The 4,823-nt window shown below is 42.5% G+C and overlaps 1 pseudogene; it reads left to right on the plus strand.

Moving 5' to 3' along the window:
- LOC109330826 overlaps positions 1-4,823 on the plus strand; it is an 8,961-nt pseudogene that overhangs the window by 479 nt on the left and 3,659 nt on the right.

Genomic DNA, 4,823 nt, shown 5'->3' on the forward strand with positions numbered 1-4,823 from the left:
CCTAATTGAGGAGAGGCTCAGAGCAATAGAGGGGGCAATTTTTCCGGACCTTAAGAATGCATTTGAGATGTGTCTCGTGTCGGATGTGGTGCTGCCTCCAAAGTTCAAAGTGCCGGAATTCGAAAAGTACAACGCAACGACCTGCCCAAAGAGCCACTTACACATGTATGCTTGGAAAATGTCTGCATACCATGGAGATGACAAGCTGCTAATCTATTGCTTCTAGGATAGTCTAGCTGGGGCAGCAATGAACTGGTACATTCGACTTGAGAAGGCCAACATTCAGACATTTCTGGACCTGTCTAATGCATTTGTTCGACAATACAAATACAATGAAGATGATGCACCCGAAAGGACACAGTTACAGAACATGTCTAAGAAATCTCAAGAAAGCTTCAAAGAGTACACACAACGTTGGAGGGGGTTGGCCTCTCAGGGGCTTCCAAGGCTAGAAGAAGAGGAACAACTCTCTAACTTTGTTGACACTTTGCAAAATCCCTACTACGATCGCCTAGTAGCTGCCATGGCCTATGGCTTCAACGCTCTAATAAGAGTGGGGGAGAAGATCGAAATCGGGATCAAGAGTGGAAAAATCATAGATGACCAATCAAATACCAAAAAACCAGGGTTCATGAAGAAGAAGGAGGGTGAGACGCATTTTGTATCCAACGACTCCAAGAAGCAATCAAACAATAATTATCAGTATCAGTCCCGCACAAACAACTATCAACACCATCAATCAAGAGCCCCAAACAACACTACTACCACCCAAAATCGGGGATATACACCTCAGGATAAGAGAACGGTGTTTGATCCTATCCCCATGTCATACGCAGACATATTCACATACCTTATGGGAGAAAGGATTATAGCTCCAATTCCGGGAAGAATTCCTAAAAATCCAAGGCCATGGTTCAACCCTAATGTCTCATGCGCATACCATTTTGGAACTGTAGGGCATTCCATAGAGAATTGCAGAGCCTTGAAATTCAAGGTACAACCCCCCATCGACTCGAAATGGCTCAACTTTAGACAATCAGCGCCAAATGTTAGTAACAACCCTCTACCAAATCATGGGAACCATGGGGTGAGTGTTGTTGAAGAGGTCCAAGAGGAATCTTTCCTGAAGGATGTGTCCGAAATACGCACACCGATGAAAATTATCTTCAAGGAAATGTGCAACTACAAAAAATGATGGATACCAAATTGATGGTTGTGGGGAGAAGGTCGACATGCCCAAAAGTCAATGTAGTAGGAGATAATGGAGATATAACAACATTCATTCCAACATTGGTTCAATTCGAACCAGTGTTGAGTATTCCAAGGGGTATTTCACCATATATGACTCAACCACAATGGTTCCCTTACCTCACGAAAATGGAGCCCATGGTAGCAGACATACCTCACCCGTTTCCCTATGAATCCGACAAAGCAGTACCTTGGAGGTATGGTGAGGAGGTCATCACACTACCAGAACATGCATGAGAGGTAACCAATGTCGTTGGGGTCAGCAGAATTACCCGAAGCAGCAGAGTCTATGGACCCCCAAAGACGGGAAAAAACACCGTCACCATCTATAAGGGAAAAGAGAAGGTTGATGCTCCGGCAATCCCTGAAATGGGCCAAGAAGGATCGCCCATGGATGAGTTAAAAGATGGTCAAGAGATTTCTAATGAGCAAGCCAATGAATTCCTAAAATTTATAAAGCAAAGCGAATATAAGGTGGTCGATCAGTTAAGGAGCACAACTACTAGAATATCCATACTTTCATTGCTAAGGGATTCAGAGCCTCATAGGAATGTGCTACTTAAAATTTTAAATCATACCCATGTCAGTCAAGACATAACTACAGATAAGCTGGGGGGGCATCGTGAATAACATTGTTGCTGACAATTTTATATTCTTCAGCGATCAGGAAATACCTCACGAAGGGAATGGCCACATCTGAATAACATTGTTGTTGACAATTTTATATCCTTCAGTGATCAGGAAATACCTCACGAAGGGAATGGCCACATCAACCCTCTCCATATCTCTGTCATGTTCCAAGACTATGTGATTGGAAAAGTCCTCATAGATAATGGTTCATCTTTGAATGTGATGACTAAGAGAATGTTGTCTAGACTCCCTGTCAACTACTCGCATATGAGACCAAGTGCCATGATTGTTAAGGCATTTGATGGGTCCAAAAGAGAAGTCATGGGAGAAATTGAATTGCCCATAAAAATTGGGCCTTGTACTTTCCAGATTCTCTTCCAAGTGATGGACATAAACCCAACATACAGTTGTTTGCTAGGAAGGCCATGGATCCATCTTGCTGGAGCAGTTCCCTCAACCTTGTATCAGCGGATCAAATTCATCATTAATGGCAAGTTGTTGATAATAATGGGTGAAGAGGATATGTTGGTATCTAGGCCCTTTGACACCCCACATATTGAAGCGGCCGAGGAATCACTTGAAACCTCATTCTAGGCTTTGGAAATTGCCAACACCACCTTCGTAGAAGGGGCATCGATGATAGGGCCACATCCATCTAAAGCAGCCTTAATGATGATTAAGGAAGGATACCAGCCAGGGAAAGGCCTAGGAAAATATGGGCAAGGAGTAGAGGACATAATGATACCCATCGGAAACAAGAGTCGCTTCGGTCTGGACTATAATCCAACCAAGGCCGACAAGACAAGGATAAAGGAAGAGGCAAAAAGGAAAGGGTGGGCCCGCATGGGACAATTTGAGTATAAGAAAGCAGATTTCCCTATTCCACACACCAAGCCATATTTCATCAGCGCAGGGATTGAGTCTCAGGGATCGGTATCCATGCTTGAAGGGGAATGCTCAAATCAGTCAGATTGTTATGTTTTCCAGTGCACCCCAAGAACCGCTCTCACCAACTGGGTTGAAGTCGACGCACCATTATCAGTCTTCTGTGAAGACAAGTAATCTAGTGTTGTACTCCATTAGCCATTCATAAGGGCTTTTGGGTGTTGTTGTTTCTTTGTTTAAGATTGAACTTTCATTTTTCATTATGTATTGGTACAATTTCAATGAATTAATTCATGCATTTGCAATTTTCGTATCATATAACACCATATCATACAAACATTAGTCTTTCCATTCATATTTTTGTTTTCACCCTTTATTTCTCATTTATTTCCTTTCCATAAAAAAAGAACAAAAAAAAACAATAAAACACTAAAAAAATCAACATAAAAACTGACATTGACCTACTGTAATGCAGATCTGAAAATGAGTCCGAAAATAATGACCATTTTAATAATCATTCATACAAATTTGATCATCCTATAAACTTGGTAGGAGAGGAAGATAGTGAAGATGATTGGGAAACATCTCCTGAGTTATTAAGATTGGTTGAACAGGAGGGCAGAGAGATTGAACCCCATGATGAGCCTATCGAGCTAATGAATCTAGGGACAGAGGATGACAAGAAAGAGATCAAAGTAGGCACTCTGATGGACCCGAGTGAAAGGAACAAACTCATCAAATTACTACATGAGTACAAGGATTTCTTCGCTTGGTCCTATAGCGATATGCCAGGTCTGGATCGCAGTATAGTGGAACACAAATTACCTCTGAAACCCGAGTCTTTGCCAGTTAAGCAGAAACTGAGAAGAATGAAGTCAAGTCTCTCTCTTAGGGTGAAAGACGAAATCCAAAAATGGTTAACATCTGGATTCATAAAAGTGGTGGAGTACCCCGAATGGGTGGCAAATGTGGTCGTTGTACCAAAGAAAGGGGGGAAACTTCGAATATGTGTTGACTACCGAGACCTCAACAAGGCAAGCCCAAAGGATGATTTTCCAGTACCCCATATAGAAGTACTGGTGGACGGCACGGCAGACCATGCACTATTCTTGTTTATGGACGGATATTCTGGTTACCACCAAATCAAGATGGCAGAAGACCACTTTCATCACAATGTGGGGGACCTACTGCTATCAGGTTATGCCATTTGGTCTAAGAAATGCCATGGCCACATACCAACGTGCCATGGTTGCTCTTTTCCATGATATGATGCATAAAGAGGTTGAAGTCTATGTCGATGATATAATATGCAAATCAAAGACTGAAGGGGAGCATGTGGAAAACCTACAGAAGCTGTTCAAAAGATTACGAGATTATAACCTCAAACTGAACCACGCCAAGTGTAGTTTCGGGGTCAAGTCAGGTCGGGTTCTTGGCTTTATAGTCAGTCAGAAAGGCATTGAGGTCGATCCTGAAAAGGTGGAAGCTATCACTGAGATGCCTCCTCCGAGAATAGAGAAAGAAGTCAGAGGTTTCCTAGGTAGGCTGAACTACATCTCCAGATTCATATCACAGTTGACAGCTACATGTGAGCCCATCCCAACCCGTCAAGTGGAATGAAGAATGTCAAGAGGCTTTTGAAAAAATTAAGCAGTACGTGTTAAACCCACCCGTATTAATGCCTCCTGTACATGGACGACCGTTGATAATGTACCTAACAGTATTGGAAGACTCTATGGGGTGTGTCTTGGCTCAACATGACGAATCTGGCAAGAAAGAGCAGGATATTTACTACTTGAGTAAGAAGTTCACGAAATGTGAGACAAGATATTCCTTACTAGAACACACTTGTTGTGCCTTAGCGTGGGCATCACGCCAACTAAGGCAATATATGTTGAGTCACACCACATGGCTTGTGTCCAAAATGGACCCGATGAAACATACTTTCGAGAAACCGATGTTGACGGGCAGAATCGCCAGGTGGCAAGTACTATTATCAGAATATGACATTGTTTATGTTACCCAAAAGGTGATCAAAGGAAGTGCACTTGCTGACTACT

The sequence above is a fragment of the Lupinus angustifolius genome, chromosome LG17 (assembly GCF_001865875.1).
Source record: "Lupinus angustifolius cultivar Tanjil chromosome LG17, LupAngTanjil_v1.0, whole genome shotgun sequence".
In the NCBI taxonomy this organism is placed as follows: Eukaryota; Viridiplantae; Streptophyta; class Magnoliopsida; order Fabales; family Fabaceae; genus Lupinus; species Lupinus angustifolius.